The following is a 19572-nucleotide window of genomic DNA, read 5'->3' as shown; positions in this document are numbered from 1 at the left end:
TGGCATTGTTTACGTGCCTCACTGTGAGAGCCCTTCATTTAGAGATTGTTAGTAGCCTCTCAACCGAGTCCTGTAAAATGGCAATTAGAAGGTTCATCGGGCGTAGAGGTGCACCGCAAGAGATCTACTCGGACCAAGGAACCAATTTTCAAGGATGCAGCCGCGAACTGTCTATAAAGCTAAATGCGATGAATGAACAACTGGCGCAAACATTCACAAATACTACCACCCAGTGGAAGTTCAACCCCCCCTACGCTCCTCACATGGGTGGCGCTTGGGAAAGGCTCGTCCGATCGGTGAAAGCAGCCCTTAGTACTCTTTTGATGCACAAAAAACCTAATGACGAAACCTTATCAACTGTACTTATAGAAGCCGAGTCCATCGTTAACTCACGCCCTTTGACTTACGTACCATTAAATGATGCTGAGCAAGAAGCGATTACACCAAATCACTTTCTGCTACTAAGTACGAAAGGAGTGAATCAACCAACCACGTGGCCGACCGATGTGCGCTTCGCGTTGCGTTCAAACTGGAAATTGGCCCAAGTGATGCTGGACAATTTTTGGAGGCGCTGGATTCGGGAATATCTACCTATTATCGCAAGGCAAACGAAATGGTTTAATGCAAGAAAATCACTGCAGGTCGGTGATCTCGTCATCCTAGTCGATGAGGGTGTACGCAACAGTTGGACTAGAGGCAAAATCTTGGAAGTATATCCTGGAAAAGACGGCCATGTTCGTCGAGCCAAAGTGCAAACGAAATCGGGAATTTTTGAAAGACCAGCTACCAAGCTAGCGTTAGTAGACATACGTGAAATGAATGGTACAGCAGAAGAAACTTCGAGCCATACGGGTGGGGGCATGTTGGCGTAAACAAAATCCCCGTCTTCATTTCCCTTAGTGCTCAACCGGTTATTCGTCGGACATAGAAAAAAAGCCTATTGTCGGACATAAACTAAACTGGCAACCCGATCTAAACTCAAAAGTGACAGGCATAGATCAGTTGCAACTAATGATTAGTGAGCTAGAGACGTTTTTTATTTCCATCCATTCCCCCAATTGCAAATTACTTATCTGCCACACTAGGCAAAGAAGAACATTGTTGCGGAACATACATCTATACACGTTGAAGACATTATTTGTAAGTACATTTATGTAAAAGTACACCTAAAATTAAGCAATTAAAAATTACAGCTTGAAGCTTACTCCGATAAAACAAGGAGTTCGACTCTGAGAGGTCCGAAACAATTTCCGTTCCAGCAACAGCCAGCGATTCCCCACTGTGCGGTGGCGCTCTACGGACATGAATCGTGGACGGGGTGTGGCGCAGGTGCATGAACCACGAGCTGTACGAAGTATACAAATACGCTGATATTGTCAAGCTGATGAAACACGGCAGGTTACAGTGGGCTGGCCATGTAGCACGGATGGCGGATGAGCGACCGGCAAAGATAATATTTTGCAGTGAACCGTATAGTGGCCGACGACTTCGAGGCAGAACGCGCACGCGCTGGATGTGTCGACAGGATGCCAGAGCAGCGGGTGTAAAGGGGGACTGGAGAGTATCAGCCCAAGACCGAGTTTTGTGGAGACGTATTCTGGATTCGGCATAGGATCTTAATGATCTGTCGCCATAGAAGTAAGTAAGTAAGTAACAGCGTAACAAACAGCCCTGCAGCCTAGCCAGTTATAAAACGGGTGTGGCCTACTTTTGCTCAAATAAATCGTTTTACTATCGAATGGTGCGAGCGTCAAACATAATTCAGCATCGGCGGTAGCAGTACTTTTTCCGGTGAAGCTTCGCCTTATTTTGGCAACAACCCAAGAGCCCTGGATTCTGGCAATCAAAATCTCTGTCAGTTGTCCACTTTTCACTTTGATAATAGCCTTCCGCTGTGTTGTCTTACCTTACCTTACCAAACAGTCCCAAGCCGTGGTGTGGCCTTTGCTGTACGTAAGAGTCGTCTCCATTCCACTCGGTCCATGGCTGCAGTTTGTCAGCTCTGCAGTCTGCGTAGGGTCCGCAGGTCGTCTTCCACCTGATCGATCCACCTTGCCCGCTGTGCACCTCTCCGTCTCGTCCCTGACGGATTGGTTTCAAGAACCATCTTTACCGGGCTGTCGTCTGACATCCTTACAACATGCCCAGCCCACCGCAGCCTGCCTATTTTAGCGGTGTGGACGATAGATGGCTCCCCAAGCAGCTCCTGCAGTTCGTGGTTCATTCGCCTTCTCCACACTCCGTTTTCCATCTGCAGTCCACCGAAGATGGTACGCAACACCTTCCGCTCGAAGACCGCAAGGGTGCGTTGGTCCTCCACAAGCATGCCCGTAGAGGACTACCGGTCTGATCAGCGTCTTGTAGATGGTTAACTTGGTGCGGCGACGAACTCTACTCGATCGGAGCGTCCTCCGGAGACCAAAGTATGCACGATTTCCTGTCATAATGCGCCGTTGAATTTCTCTGCTGGTATCGTTGTCGGCAGTTACCAGTGAACCCAGATACACGAACTCATCAACCACCTCGATTTCATCACCACCAATTTGAACTCGAGGTGGGAGGTTAGCACTGTCCTCTCGTGAACCCCTTCCTTTCATGTACTTTGTCGTCGATGCATTGATGACCAGTCCAATCCGTTTGGCTTCAGCCTTAAGTCCGATGTACGCTTCCGCCATCTTCACAAAGGTCCGAGCCACAATGTCAATATCGTCGGCGAAACCAAACAGTTGAACCGACTTTTGGAAAATCGTGCCACTCGTGTTAATCCCCGCTCTTCTAATGACACCTTCCAGGGCAATGTTGAACAGTAGGCACGAGAGACCATCACCTTGCATCAGCCCTCTTCGGGTTTCGAAGGGGCTCGAGAGTGCCCCCGAAACACGAACTACACACATCACTCGATCCATCGTCGCTTTGACCAACCGCGTCAGTTTGTCCGGAAATCCGTAGTCGTGCATAATTTGCCATAGCTTGTCCCGATCGATTGTGTCGTACTCCGATTTAAAATCGATGAACAAATGATGTGTGGGCACGTTATATTCGCGGCATTTCTGCATAACCTGCCGAACCGCGGATATCTGATCCGTGATGGCGCGGGCACCCATAAATCCCGCCTGGTAGTGCCCCACGAAATGCTTTGCAAATGGCGATAGTCGACGGCAAAGTATTTGGGAGAGTACCTTGTAGGCGGCGTTCAGCAGAGTGATTGCCCGGTAATTGCAGCACTCCAGTTTGTCGCCCTTTTTGTAGATGGGACACACAATACCCTCCATCCACTCCTCCGGTACTCGTTCTTCATCCCAAACCTTGAAAATGACCCAGTGCACGGCTCTAGCCAGTGTTTCTCCACCGTATTTCAATAGCTCGCTGGGAAGTTGGTCCACAATCTTCAAGGGTAGCTGCGCCAAGCTGCTCTTCCGTAGGTAGCACTGCCTCCAGCTGCTGCGCGTATTCCTGTGCAGCCTCGGCGTCCCGCAGTTGCTCAATATTTGGTCGCGGCGTTCGACTTCGGCGGGTGTTATACACCTTCGATAGTTTTGAGCGCATGCACACAGCTACTAAGTAGTGGTCCGAATCTATATTCGCACTGCGGTAGGTGCGAACGTTGATGATGTCGGAGAAGAACCTGCCGTCGATTAGAACGTGGTCGATTTGGTTCTCTGTCTGTTGGTCGGGTGATCTCCAGGTGGCTTCGTGGATATCTTTGCGGGGGAAGAAGGTACTTCGGACTACCATACCACGGGAGGCCGCAAAGTTTACGCACCGATGGCCGTTATCATTAGACACGGCATGCAGGCTATCTGGTCCGATTACCGGTCTGTACATTGCCTCCCGTGCTACCTTAGCATTCAAGTCCCCAATAACGATCTTCACGTCCCGTCGCGGGCAGCTATCGTAGACCTGCTCCAGCTGCGCGTAGAACGCTTCCTTCTCGTCGTCGGGTCTTCCTTCATGTGGGCAGTGCACGTTGATGATGCTGTAGTTGAAGAACCGGCCCTTTATCCCCAACTTGCACATCCTTGCGTTGATCGGCTGCCACCCTATCACGCGTTGGCGCATTCCCAGCTCACTGGTGGTACTACAACTCTGGTAGAAAGTAGCTGCCCGGTGCCCGCTTTTCCATACCTTCAGTCCTGTCCAACAAAGTTCCTGCAGCGCTACGACTTCGAAGTTGCGTGGATGTAGCTCGTCATAAATTATCCTGTCGCATCCTGGAAAGCAGAGCGATTTGCAGTTCCATGTCCCAAGTTTCCAATCGTAGTCCTTATTTCGTTGCCCAGGTCCATGCCGATTGTTCCGATCCATATTATCTCTTACGTTGTTTATAACATGTTGTTTTCCGGGGCGGCTCGTTGAGCCTTCCCCAACCCCCTGTCTCGCCGGGGGACCATCGTGTCAGCTCTGTTTAGAGTCCCGCGCTGCCACCAGGACGTTAATCAGCCGCTCCTAACATGGAGATCAGACGCTGTTTTGAGCCGCACCATCTTGGTGAACAGACGCTCAGGTTGGCGAAGCATTTCCTCTACCGCCGGAATATGGTTTACGCGCCAATGATCGCGTCGCACCTTCTCACTTAGCTAGTGTCGGATGACAACATTGCCCAGGCAACAGCAACCAGTTGTATCCATGTTTCAACCGGCAGTCTAGTGTAATCAAATGACTCGTGGAGGTGTGAGATAGGAACTTGTGAGGGCCGAAGCTATGTTTGACGCTCCTTCCAGGTTGTCAACTCACCATTTGATGCCGCTGTGTTGTCGGAGTGCCTTATTCTTACTGTTCGGTAGCATAGGGATGTGATTAGCGACTAAAGCGATATACAGTTGAACAACAACTGTGCTTTTCAGTTTTGTGAATAGTTGAAATAAGTTCTCGTTTTTCTTAAATTAAACTCTGGTAATATTTATTTATCGATGTGTTGACATCATTATGACCACTCATTAATAGCATGTAAAACATGCATTTTCAATGATTCAAAAGTCATGCGTCAATTTAACATTAAAACCATGCCCATGTCAAAACAGGCCACATTTTTAGGCAATATATAATTGCACATATTTTTTCTCAATTTAAAATTAGAATCATTCTCGTGAAATCTGGTATTCACTATTTTTCAGGCAGAATGATCTCTTGCCATCTGGTCCAAAATCGTGGATTCAAACATGTTTTAAGCGGACATTACACGAAGCAAATATTTGCTATTTTTGCTATGAATTTTATTTTCACAAAATAAAATCCGTACCAAAAAAGCAAATATTTGCTTCGTCCAATATCTGCTTAAGAACATCAATTTTTGAGTACAACCAATTAAATCTCAGCAACGTTTCAAATGTCACATAAACAAGAGCTTATATTGCATTCTAATCAAGATATTGAGGTTATAAGAACCTGATATTGGGATTCTGGTACTACCAGTTTGTATCTGTTTCTGTTTTCTTTCATGTTCTAGAAATGTTTGCTCGAAAATCGACTTCAGTTGTTTATTTTTATGTTTAAATATATGCTCGGAACTTAATTTTACTTACCGTCGTGTGACAGCATAAATATTGTACTGGTTAAATTCGCCATCGAACTCGTCATTTTAGATCGAATTTCCGAGAAAGAGTATTGCAAAATAAGGACGCTTTATTTAGCTACGGCCATGTAATATAATTAAAAACTACTGTGTCCCCCAGAACTGTCAGCTTTCAGGGCACTGATTGGGGATCGGCTTATTGGCAGTTTGCTTGCACCAATCAATTTTCCTACACGGCACCCACCGTTTGCTGCAGTCGTTCGTTACGACAACGGATCGGATCGGATGGCGTCTAAATTGCGCCGCTGCCGCCGTCTCCTTAGCGCTTCGTCCGTCCGTCCTGACTGGCTGCTGCTGGCTATCTTGAAGGCAGCCTTGAGACTTATAAATATCCCCCCGCGTGTCTGGGCAGTGGTTACAACTTCGCATTCTCTGTTTCACAAGCCGTTCCGTGTTTGGTGCCATTTTCGCGATATGCCATTTTTATTATCGCTTTTCCACGCGCCTCCGAAGATCATTTTTATTGACTCTATCGCAGTGACGGCCGATCGACCGCTCACGGTATTGGGTCGCCTTTCGAGCGGCCTTTAGCGCTGTAGCCTGGTACTCTTATGGGCGAAAGAAAACGGCCAAAAGAAAAATGGGATCACTCAAAAGCGGTCACAGCGAGGACTGCCGGTGTTTGAATTATACTGTATTATGCAGTCGGACTAGGAGGTTAATTCTGTAATGATGATAATATGTTAATCAAATAAAAAAATAAGTTCCAAAAGTTTCTACAAGTTTAACTAATGGAATGTTGAAACTGCAATTAAACATGTAGCTCGCTTCTGAATTCACACGAAAAAAATCGTAGCAATTAGTCGTCCGCTGCCACTTGCAGCCGACACTGTGCAGCAAAATCAATCCTCGTGAAAAGCTCAACGTTAATGTGAACTGGTGATAAAAGGAAATATGACGACAGTTCGAGCGCGAATTTTTCGCCAGGGCCCGAGCTGTACCTTGCGGATTGTCGCCGTCGCCTGTCGATCGATCGTAGGCATGTGCTCCGTCTCAGCTAAATCCCACACAGTCTGGATCGGCACCACCAGCAGCAGGTCTCTGGTGACACACACCGTGGCGGCTGCCACTCCGAGCTGCCACCCGGTTGGAATTTTTATCGCGTCCCCCTTCCCGGCTGCTATCCGGTGGAAAATTATTATGCTTATTAATTTCGAATTTAAATACAGGTTTTTATGTGTCGATAATTTCCCCTGCCTCGTCGACTGCCGCCGATCTGACAGTGCATCGCTTTTTATGCATCCCACGATCGCTGCACCGAAGTGCTAGCTATTTATGCGGATCACTTACCCCGTGTGTACTGTGGCTGGCTTGCTGTCTGTGATTGCGAACAAGAAACAAAATGAGCCCAAGATGAGCACCCGAGGAGCCGTTCTATTATGCTGTACTTGAGACAACGCCTATTCATTTGCAATTTGTGGTATCAAGGCTAGGACTGGCAGTGCGCTGAATTACGGCACGTTGCCAGAGCCAGAGCTTACAGATATTACTTAGAACAACCCAAGGAGAGTGTGTAAGTTTTTTTTTATGAGAAATAAGATCAAGTATATCAGTTCCCAGTTAAAGTCACACCCGAAAAAAATTCTATTTCTTGGGTTTGCTACCAATAATTTTGAATATTTTCTGCTGTCTGCTTTGCATAATTTTTGATGAACTTTATAAACCCATGATATTCGATGAAAATTTAACCGACTGGTATATAAATAAACAGCGATTCCTTGTGAAAAGCCCTAACCATTTTTTTGCTACGATTATGCTCAAAATCGTTATAGTTGTTTTTAATTGAAAAGTTTTTTGATTCGTATTTTTGTTTGGATCTTAGGGTAACACTTTCTGAAACAAAATGGCCCAAAAAAATAACTTATTCTTAAAATTGTAAATTTTTATATACTTGTAACTGAGTCGTTTGATAAATTTTAATGTATTTGACATCAAATTGGAAGTGATGAATGGTCCAAGGAAAAACACAAAATTGTTTTTTAAGTAAGAATTAGTAGGCGTAAATCATGATACAAACCATTTTTTGTTGGTCTGGAGGGGTCAAGGATGACACCCCGTTAAGCATGCAGACGCGAGGCATACGGACGGCATAAGAACAAGAGGCATATGAATGCGAGGCTGAATGATCACAATAGATCTAACAAACCAGTAGATCAGTCGTTTGTGTACGAAAATTTTTAACAGATGCTTTGCACTAGCACATTTTTCTACGAAATGGAAAAATGCCAAAGTCACTCCAATTTTAAAACCCGAAAAGAATCCAGCTGAGGCATCAAGTTATCGACCAATTAGTTTACTTTCCTTTATTAGCAAACTTTTTGAAAGAATAATTCTTAATAGAATGAAAACACATATTAATGAGAACTCAATTTTTGCAAATGAGCAGTTTGGTTTTCGCCATGGGCATTCCACTACTCATTAGTTACTTAGAGTAACAAATATGATTCGAGCTAATAAATCTGAAGGCTATTCGACTGGAGCTGCTCTTCTAGATATAGAAAAGGCATTCGACAGTGTTTGGCATAAAGGTTTAATAGCGAAAATGTCAAATTTCAGTTTTCCGCTTTACCTTACAAAAATGATTCAAAGTTATTTGACTGACCGCACTCTTCAGGGTAACTATCTAAATGGTAAATCTAATAGATTGCCTGTTAGAGCTGGTGTGCCTCAGGGGAGTATCTTGGGCCCAATCTTATATAACATTTTTACTTCTGATCTTCCTGATTTACCACCAGGCTGTGAGAAATTTCTGTTTTGTGATGATACGAGCATTTCCGCAAAAGGAAAAAGCCTTCGTGTTATATGCAGTCGGCTACAAAACATTTTAGATATATTTTCTTCATACTTGCAGAAATGGAAGATTTCCCCTAATGCTTCTGAAACACAGTTAATTATTTTTCCTCATAAGCCAAGAGTTTCATTTCTCAAACCCACCCATAACCACGTTATTAAGATGAACGGTGTGGTCTTAAATTGGTCTGATCAAGTTAAATACTTAGGGCTAATTTATGATAAGAATCTTACTTTCAAGGAGCACATTGAAAATATCCAGTCAAAGTGCAATAAGTATATCAAATGTTCATATCCTCTTATCAACAGGAATTCTAGACTTTGTCTCAAGAATAAACTGTTAATTTACAAACAAATATTTAGACCAGCAATGTTATATGCAGATCCCATCTGGACAAGTTGTTGTGAAACCAGGAAGAAGACACTTCAAAGGATTCAGAATAAACTTTTGAAAATGATTTTGAAGCGTCCTCCCTGGTTTAGCACGAACGAGCTACATAGGCTCACTAGTGTAGAAACATTAGAAAATATGTCAAGCCAAATTATCAACAAATTCCGACAAAAATCGTTGCAATCCTCAATTGCAACGATTAGCTCACTCTATAGTCAGTAAGATAGTTTTAAGTTTATTTTAAGTTTATTTTAAGTTTCGTTTTATTCCTTTTATTCCTTTTTTTTCTCGACAAGTAGGTTTAATAATTTTCCTACAATTACATTATCTTAACTGCGAAAGCTAATAACATTCAATAATACTAAAAAGCGTACAAATATATATAATAGTGTTGAAATGTCACCATTTGTGGCAGAACACACAATACTAATTCTGAATAGATATTTTAGTACATAAATCATTACAAACTCCTCTTCTATATAAAAAATAGTAGGAGGGTGGTATTCAAGACACGACCGCATGACGTTGACTACCGTATTCTTATATTCCATTGAAGCAAAGAGCAGAGGGAATTACAACGCTTCTTTTACAAAACTTCTGTAACAAAATTTCGAGGCTCCAAAAGGTACCAGTTTCCGATTATTCTCGTCCAGAATTCCAGCCATTTTAGTATTTTGCAGTAGCCATTTATTACTAACAGCCACCAGCATAACAGGTGAAACCGGCACGAGATGACCGGTACTATTTTGTCTTTCCTCCTTTCAGCTGCTAACACCTAGCGCTGTCGTGAAATTAACATCAACATAAACATGCATTTTTGCAAGGTTTTTTCCGCTAGCAACAGCAATTGTAAAACATAAAATTCAACTAACCGCTTCTATTATAAAACTGCGAGGCACCAAAAGGTGCCAGTTGCCGATTTCTTATTTACTGGTTTCCGTCCAGAATTCCAGCCATTTTAGTATTTTGCAGTAGCCACCAGCATCACGGGTCAAACCGGCACGAGATGACCGGTACTATTTTGTTTTTCCTCCTTCTAGCTGCTAACACCGAGCGTCCGTATGTATCCGGTACGGTTTAATAATGAAACTGATGGGGTGAAATGTTCGAACGATACGTTTTATACCAAGGCTTCGTCAGATAATTAGAAAAAGGGAGGGGCTACATAGATGATGGAATGGTAGAGACAAATGTTTCTTGAAAGCTGCGCCGGCCGCTGTCGTAATATTAACACCAACACAAACATGCATTTTTGCAAGGTTTTTTCCGCTAGCAGCAGCATTTGGTAAAACAGAAAATTCAATTAGCCGCTTCTGTACCAAAATTTCGAGGCACCAAAAGGTGCCAGTTGCCGATTATAGTTTCCTGGTTAGTCCGTCCAGAATTCCAGCCATTTAAGTGTTTTGCAGTAGCCATTTACTACTAAAGCCACCAGCATTACGGGTGAAACCGGCACGAGATGACCGGTACTATTTTGTATTTCCTCCTTTCAGCTGCTATCACCTAGCGTCCGCATGTCACTGGTGCGGTTTTGGAATCAGAATGATGGGGCGCCGGCCGCTGTCGTAAAATTAACACCAACAAAAAGATGCATATTTGCAAGGTTTTTTCCGCTAGCAGCAGCATAAACATCGGAAACAGAAAGTGACAACAACAATAACAACAAAGTCAGATCGATTGTTTCCGTTAGTGTCGACTGTGCTTGGGAAGAGAGGTAGTGATTGGCTGCGCGGTATGATTTAGACAATCGATATTAATTACCAATTTTTCAATAGTGTGTCTCAAACAATAGTTTGTTTCTGTTACATAAATTTAACCGTGAAAGAATTTCTGATCGATTGATGCCAATCCCTCGAAAACCTGATTATGGATGACTGCAAAATAAGCGCTCAAAACCTGACCACTTCTCTCTGGTTTTCCCTGGTTGAATTACTAGATTTTCAAATTCAGGGGCCTAACTTCGATATAGACGTTAGTCAACGTCAAAAGTCGTTTGTGTACGAGAGTCCGCCGCTTCCAACGGCGGGTCGGCGGCCGGCTTGGACTGCGGAAAACACGGCGGCTTAGTGGCGCCTCGGTTCTCTGCCCTCATCTATGTGTCTTCGCCGCATAATTTAAAAAAAAAATTTGCTCAACGTAAACTCTTTGGGAATATATTTACACTTGAACTACATACGTAGAGTAAAAAATATCGGAGCGCGTTTTGTTAATCATCTAACGTGCGACATTTTTTTAAATAGACATTCTGATTGAAAACTCGGGACACATAGTCACGTTAATGGGATCTCACGCGATCATACAACATCGTAATCAGCCTTGCGTCCATTCGGCCTCGCGTCCGTTATGTCTTGTGGCAGTATGCCTCGTATCCATTATGCCTCACATCCATCATACCTCGCGTCTGTATGCCAAGCGTACTATGCCTAACACCCATATGCCTATCATCCATATGCCTCGTGTCCCGTTCCATTTAGGCCCTTTGCTCTTCATTCTATTTGTTAATGACGTTACCCTTGTGTTGAATCGTCTCAAAGTATTGATATATGCCGATGACATGAAATTGTACATGGAAATAAGAAACAAATCAGACATCCAACAACTCCAACAAGAGGTTGACATTTTCTACGTTTTGTGTGAAAAAAAGTCTACTTGATCTTAACGTAAGGAAATGCAATATTATATCCTACACAAGGAAGAGAAATCCTGAACACTCCAGTTGCACTTTTGGACATCAAGTTGTAGAAAGGTGTGATTTAGGAGTGATTATGGATTCTAAGTTAACATTCATTGATCACTACAATACGATCATCAATAGAGCCAACAGTATGCTGAGTTTTATAAAAAGGTTCAGTTTTCATTTCGTAGACCCGTATACTATAAAAACTCTTTTTGTTACATATGTTAGATCTATTTTAGAATACAGTAGTGTTGTTTGGTCGCCTTATCAAGACGTCTATTCCAATAGAATCGAATCCGTACAAAAACAGTTTTTGTTATATGCGCTAAGAAAACTAGGTTGGAACTCATTTCCTCTCCCTTGTTATGAGTCGCGTTGCATGCTCATTAATATAGAAACGCTTGAAAAAAGACGAGAAATTGCTTCGGTAACTCTTGTCAACGATTTAGTTTCACAACGCATATGTTCGGTAAATTTGCTAGGAAAACTGAACTTTTATGCTCCTACACGCTCATTAAGAACACGAAAATTTTTTGTATTAAATTCTTATAGAACAGAATATGCCATGGCCGGGCCAGTTAATAGTATGATGAGTCTTTTTAATAAATATTGTGAAGTTATTGATTTAACGATGTCGCGAAATGCTCTTAGAAAAAAAATGAACACTATAATTAGATAACTATATTTGTGATGTTAGCAATAGTTTTAAGATGTAGTCTACTATGATTGACGTAAATAAATAAATAAATAAATAAATCCTCTTGATCGTGTTTGCGATTCCTTTCACGATTCCGTTACCGAGTTAAAGGTATCCTGGGGATTCTTACTCAGGATTCTATGCGTGTTAGTAAGGGTCGAGAGCAAATATTATCGAGAAGGCTCAGAAATTGCGGAATAATCTACAAGAGGCCGATGAGCTTTGAAGACCTTGGGGCTTTTGTGGGACCCAATCAACGATGACTTTCTTTTTCGCGTACATGTGATGGTGGTTCTCAAAAAAATTGTTTGACCTTTGGGAGTCTTGGGTCCGATTGTGGTTTTGGTGAAGAAGTGGTGTGAGATAAATAACATGAGCATTTTGCGACGTGTAACTGTGAAGAATTCGGTAGAGTTTGAGTTTATCGAATTCTCAGATGCATCCCGCAGAGCGCATGGGTCTTGCATATACTCAAGGTTCGTTCCCGAAGATCGTTCCACGGAAATTTAACTGCTGTGTGGAAAGTCACAAGTGTTTTCGCTAAAGGAGATCAACAGAGAGGAAGCTGAAGATGGCCTTCCTTTGACTGGAATTGTGGGCCGCTGCTCTACTGACGAAGCAAGTTCGCGGAGCCTTGGAACTCGGCATCAAGCGTGTCGTGATAAGGTAATGTCGGGAACGAAAAATGAAGCCAGGACAGTCGGCATTCGTACGCAATCATGTTGCGGAAATTGGACAGTTAGCGCTCCGGCAGTTCTCTCGCAGCGTGCTTTCTACGAACTTGATGAAGATCAGTTCATGGTGGAACGATTTCGACTTCCTCTACTCAAATGATATTAAAGTGAAGGAACAAAAACAGACCGTAACCTTGTTGAAAAAATGTAGCATTTTCATGCAGATACAGAAAGTGTTTGGATACGTTTCCCGTATCATCTATAATGTGAAGGTGAAGCGCACTGAAAACAAACATCTGTCCGAGAAATTGATTAATCGTTTAGCATAGCGTGTACCGGGAGGAGATCAAGAGGGACAGGTAAACTTCAAAATTGGAGCTGCTACTGAGAGTCAGTAGTAGAATCAGGACTCAGATCTTCCAAGGGATCAGAAGCATCTTATTATTTTGCTTGAAAGAAACCATTTCACGGAGATGATTATCGAGACTATATTCATCGAGAGCAGCTGCACGTTGGTCTGAACGGTCTTTTGGCTAAGGTACGAGGGTAGTTCTACCTTGTGCAGGCAAAACGAACGACTGGTGCTGCGAAACTGCATAACTTACCTTACCAATCACCTCCAGGTTGAAAAGTTCCTTGCTGTTCGGAGAAGTCGTCCACAAGTTGGTCCTCCACAAAGATGGTTCAAGTTTCGTGGTCGCAGAGGTTTGATCTGTATGTTGTAGATGATGTGGTAACAAATTTCATTTGAGTAGAGCGTCCTCCGGAGTCAACAAATTTGACTACTTGTATCGTTGTCAGCAGTCACCAAGGGCCACCAAGTACACAAGCTCGTCTACCATCTCGATTTCATCACCGCTAGTCTGGAATTGTGGTGGGAAGTTGACCCTGTCGTCTCTAGAACCTTGTCCTCCATGTACAGTACTGTCTTCGGCGCGTTTATAGCCAGTTCAATCCGCTCGGCTTCAGCCTTTAGTCTGATATACATCTCCGTCATCTTCTTGCGGTTTTGCGCTACGATATCAACATCATGGGCGAAACCAAAGAACTGAACAAAACTCCTGAATATCATGTCACTCGTGTCGAAACCCGCCCTACGTATTACACCTTCCAAAGCGAGGTTAGTTAGCAAGCACGGTTATCCACCACCTTGCCGTAATCCTTTTCGAAATTTCAAGGGACTCGAGAGTGACCCTGAAACTCGAACTACGCACATCACCCGGTTCATCGTCGACTTAACAAACCGTGTCAGTTTATCTGGGAAACCGTAACCGAGTGTCGTACGCCGATTTAAAGTCGTTGAGCATATGATGCGTGGGCACGTTGTATTTACGGCATTTCTGCAGAATCTGTGGTACCACGAATATCTGATCCGTGATGGCGCGGACCCCCATGAATCCCACCTGGTATTGCCCCACGGACTCCTTAGCAATCGGTGATAGTCGACAGCATAGAATTTTAGAGAGTTCCTTGAAGGCGACACTCAGCAGCGTTATTGCACAGTAGTGTCAGCAATTCAGTTTGTCGCCATTTTTGTAAAGGAAGCACCCTCCGTCCACCCCTCCGGTACTACCTCCTTCTCCAAATCTTGGTAATTACCCTGGTGCGTTTTAGTCATTGCTTCGCCACCGTGTTTCAACAACTCACCGGGGACTTGGATCTCTTCTTTAATTTCCTGGAGGTCAGGGGCTAGAATTCTGTCACCATCCGCACGTACATCAAAATCTACTGCCACCTCGTCGTCATACTCTGTTATATTGCCGTTAAGGGGCTCGTCGTAGTTTTTCCCTTTCAATAACCACACATTTGTTCGTAAGAAGGCTACCGTCCAGGTTCCTGCACATGTCGGCTTTGTGGGAACTGTTCAGCTTTTCGTAGAACTTTGTGTGTCTTATGCATAATGTAGTCCTTCTAGCGCCTCGCGATCTTGATCTTTCTGCTGGTGCTTCTTCTTCCAAAAAAAACCGAGTTCAGTCCGAGTTTATCTCCGTGCACTTCAGTGGAGCTTCATGTTCGCAAAACTGCATAAAGGGTTTTCGAATGAGTCCGAAAGACGTGCAGCAGTATATGGGCAATTATCCAAACGCTCGTGTGACTGCCGCGCAACCTTTGTTTACAGCAAATATCTGAATTCGCAGAATAACGTTTTCAGAAGTCAGAAACCAAAAGATTATTCCTAAATCTAGAGTCAAATTTGTAAAAAATGATTAGGCCTCCTTAGTTGGTCTCGAGGTACGATGCTGGCCTAACAAGCCAGTCGTCGTAGGTTCGAGTCTTGACTCGGGAGAGACTGTTAGTTTAGTGTCAGTAGGATCGTAGCGCTAGCCCCGCAATTGTCCTGTACACTTAACAGTTGGCTGCGAAGTATAGTAAACTGTGTACAGTAAACAGAAGGTCAAGTTCCGAATCGGAATGTAGCACCAAGGCTTTGCTTTGCTTTGATTAGGTCAACTGAGGTCAACAGAGAATTCAATTCTGGTTCTTGATAAATTTGATGAAAAAGAATACAACGTTTAAAAGAGGGTGTGATAACCGGTTATGCTTCAGAGCTTAAATTCATTCAATTTCACTTGAAAACAAAACTCTTCTTGAAAATCCACAGATCAAATTGAATTTGTTCGTCCCTGAGTTTAACCACTAGCCACAGATGATCAAAGAACGCATCGCACGAGTCCCGCAGGTGCTTCTGAGGTATTTTATCCTAGGCTGCCGCCAGATGTTGCTTCAGTACTTCAACCTCTAACGTATCCCAGACGGCAAAGTCTATAGGGTTCAGGTCCGGTGAACTGACCGGCCATTCCGAGCTCGAAATTAACTCTGGAGAATGTTGATCTCTACTCCTTCAGAAACAAAAGTCAGCGGAGTCCGGACTCCGGAGGCCATAACTGGTGATTCCGGTCCGAATCATCACTAGTACTGGTTTCGGTCGAAGGTCGTCAGTACAACGGCAGAGGTTCATAATACGTCTGGCAATCAAACTCTGTCGTTTTGCTTATTCAAAAGCTGTTGTTCGATGAAAAGTTGCTGATGCTAAGTAAATACGATATTCCTCAACCTTCCAACCTTCCAGTCTCCAGGTATCTTTTCACTAGATCACAAAATCAGCTCATGAACTATGTCTTTCTGCAATTTTTTTTTTGCTCGGAACAGGGTGCGAGATTCATTTTTCCAGTAACACATACCTATATCCACTGACAGCTAAGACATAATGTAAATAATGCGACGAGGGGTCGTTCAATGCAGTTTCATGAGTAACGTAGTAATGAGTGTTGAAGTAATGTAACAGTTCAGTTGCCGGACCCTGTATTTTAAATATTTTCAAATAAATAATGTTTATTTCATCAAAATGCCACACGATACAGCTATTATAATGTATAACGGACGATTTTCGCCTCCTTTGTAGCATGCAGCAACTCCATCGTGCGCAACATCGAAAAACGAACGCTTCAATTTGTAAGCGACAACCCTCTCTCCCAGTTTAAAAATGTAAACAAACAGCACAACAACAAAAAAAAACTCTCTCACCACAAGGCACATGTTTTTCGTGTGCATCCTGCTGCATTCGAACAATTCTTCCGGGTTGTGGTGCTGCTGCTGGTTGTTACTTGCAGTCGATACCGGCGCGCGCTCTCCTGCGTCGCGACAAACTTGACGAAACTACATCCTCTCTCCCTCTCACTATCTCCGGACGTGCGCTCTCCTCCTCAGATGCAATCTCTCGCGGAGTCCAGCCGGCGTCTCGCTATCCTTGACGGCTTGCTCGGTAGGCCTTAGTTCAGTGCTCGCCGTCGTAGCATAAACAGTGGTGAGGACGCGTCGTTGTACAGGCGAAGATTGATCTGCGATAGTCTGTGCGCCGTGTCGGAAGAGGGCTTCGCGTTAAGGACACTTTTTTCGCTTCCGATTCGACTAGGGGAGGAAGTAAGCGGTACTCGAGGGGTGTGAGTTATTTTGGGAGAGTGTGCGTGAAGGGTCCTTTCTCCGGCTAGGGTGACCAGCGACGGCCGCTCTGCGTACCGAGGTGCGTGCGCGAAGAAGTTCTCATGACGAATTGCACAGAAATAGAACTGCGGTGAAGTCAGGCATTTTCGTCGTCGTCGTCGATCCGGTGGAGATCATAAGAAGTGCACCGACAGTTTCGCACAAGACTCGTCGGGTTATTAATAGTGCAACCGGATCGGGTTTGGCCTACTACTAATGATTTAATTACGGGAAGAGATTAGTGCAATGTGCTGAATCAAGCAGCGCGAAGTCGCGGTCGTTGTCGTCGTTGCCGTATTTGAAGGAAGTGAGTGAGTCGCAAGAAGATCATCTTCGTCTGCTGATTCCGAGAAGAACTCCGGCTCGGAAAGTGATTCGAGCATACGTTTATGCTATCTTGACATGCGATAGCAGACCCGTGCGAGGGAGAAGCAAACTGTAGAAAAATAAAAACGCGCCCGTTGTGCGATCGTCCAAAATAAGCGAGGACGGAACCAAAGCATCGTTCTGTGGGCTATTTCGTTTTTTCGGTTGAACCTTCTCGTCGAGGGCAGATATTGATGGTGTTCAAACAAAACATGCCCGATTTGCTGGGTGCTTTTTGGTGGAAGGTGTAATCTCCGGTGTTCGGAGAAGCTCCCGTGGAGTTCGCCCGGGTGGAAGCGCCATAATAGAGTCAAATAAATCATCGGATTTATTTGACGGGTTTGGGCAAGCAGAGAGAGAGCGAAAAAAATTTTATTTTCATTTTTATGCTGTTCAGATAGCGATTTATGAGTGCCACAAGTGAGTCCGCAGTCCGAACAGGTTCCACTGCAATAGACGGCACACCTCAGAAAAAAATGTGAAAAAAATAATCACAATCGGAATGCTGACCAAATCTCTCCGCGGGTGAATATTATATCATCTTTCGACAAATCGAGCAAATCGAATGTAAATTGAATAATACATCAGGTTCGAGTGAATACCCTATTATTTGAAGCCAATCAGTGTGTCATCACCAGTACCTCCTAGCGGGGCAAGCGTCGATGTACGTCATCCTCTATGTCCGGCTCAGTCTTTAAGCCGTTTTTTGTCTGTGACCGGTGTGATAATAGAAGTTTGCTTGCACTGAAGATGATGAAGAAATTCCCTACCCACCCGCAGCTGGGTCGCGGCTAAAGTGCCTACCATACACGCGGGAGTCCATCCCGGCGGGGAAGGTGTTAATGAAGAAATTATATGACCGTGTAGCTCGCAGCAGAGAGTGCTTGCTGATGGAGGCAATATAAGCATTTTTTTTTCTTTCTTCATTTCGACCTGTAAGTGATCCGACCACACTCCAGCTGGTGTCGATGTGGGTCATCGGAACATGCAGATTTGAATTGGCAGCAGCCAGCCAGCAGTTCGAGCTTACTGTGGCAGAGTGGAGCAATCATCGAGCGACATTTGAAGGTGAGCTTTTTTTTCTTTCATTTATTCACGGCTAGTAGCGCGGTAAAAATGCCTTTAATTGCCGAGCTGCAATCTTGTATTGCCTACGTATTGCTTCGAGATAAGATGGAGTACAAAACCGAAAAGTACGAGGCGGGATGCTAAGCGCTAAGTGGCTGCTGCTTTTCTGATTGATGTCTTAGATAATATTAATGTGTCGTGTTCGCCCGCGCGCATTCGGTTTTGTCTGAGGTCCTAAACCTTGCGGGCTTCAATTGCCGCCAGTCGTCAATTGCGACCTGATCAGTGTGGGTAAGAACGGTGTAAGAATACGAGAAAAGACACTTTTTCGACAGTCTAATTTGTGCGTGCGAGTGCTTGAAAGTGTCAACGCGCGAAAGCTGAATTACTGCATGAATGTGTTTAAATGCTTAAAACCGAGGCAACGCAGGCAGCGTTGCGGCGGTGTGTAGGACATCAAATGGCACTTAATGGCGCTCGCTGTCGGCGCGAATGTTTTGCGGGTAATTGGGCAGTTTTGGAAGTTGTTTTTGACTGCTGGCTGCGGCGCGTCAGAGAGAACCGTTCGCACTTGAACCTGCTTGGTGCAAGGGCGAATATATTTTTTGTGTTTGACTTTTGCTAGTTGACGCAATTTTTCTTCTAATGGTGGCAATTTGCTCTTTTTATTGTTGTAACAAAAAATCGTTGGATTTTTTAAGTGTGACTTTTGATGTCAGAAAGATTGGGTAATTTTCACCTGTCTCTTTGGATATGTACTATTAGGATTCTTAAACAGGAAGTATGATACAATCAGCAGCTTTTTTGGTACAGGAAGATATATCGAAGAGAAATAAAATATGAGTAACGAACTTTTTGAATAAAAAAAGTGACGAAGGTGCGATTTTCGTTTGAACTATGAAATTTTTATTCGTTTAGTCGTGGCTCATTTTCCTGGGTTGCCTCGAAATAAAACACAATTTATTAGCAGTTTTTAGTTCTTGTAGAATACGTCTTTTTATTAGATTAAATTATGAAAGCAGCCATTTACCTCCCGCCCAACTCTGCTCAAGAACTATATTCGGCACACGCAAGTGATATGCAAACAATTTTGGATCGCTCGTCGTATGCTGACATCGTTCTTTCTATTGGAGACTTCAACCTTCCCGCCCTATGTTGGCAATTTGACGATGAAATCAACGGATATGTTCCTTCCAATGCATCTTCCGATCAGGAGTGCAATCTTACGGAAACTCTTTTCGCAACCGGTCTGAGGCAGGTTAATCTCTTTCTTAATTCAAACGGTAGACTCCTGGATCTCGCCTTCGTCAACCAGCCAGATCATCTCGACCTCGTTTTGCCGCTTTTTTCTCTCAA

General features: G+C 43.9%; 1 protein-coding gene across 2 annotated transcripts in view; it reads left to right on the top strand.

Moving 5' to 3' along the window:
* Positions 1-16590: 16590 nt before the first annotated feature.
* The window catches only part of LOC129724326 (roundabout homolog 2-like), a 521020-nt gene continuing 518038 nt past the window's right edge, over positions 16591-19572 (top strand). For both annotated transcript variants that reach the window (XM_055679088.1, XM_055679087.1), the window contains exon 1: positions 16591-18216. The gene's annotated coding sequence lies outside the window, so the exon portion shown is untranslated. The remainder of the gene's footprint in view (positions 18217-19572) is intronic.

This window comes from Wyeomyia smithii, chromosome 2, assembly GCF_029784165.1.
Source record: "Wyeomyia smithii strain HCP4-BCI-WySm-NY-G18 chromosome 2, ASM2978416v1, whole genome shotgun sequence".
Taxonomy (NCBI): Eukaryota; Metazoa; Arthropoda; class Insecta; order Diptera; family Culicidae; genus Wyeomyia; species Wyeomyia smithii.
Note: the sequence above shows the minus strand (reverse complement) of the source record. Positions and strands in the feature narration are given on the sequence as shown.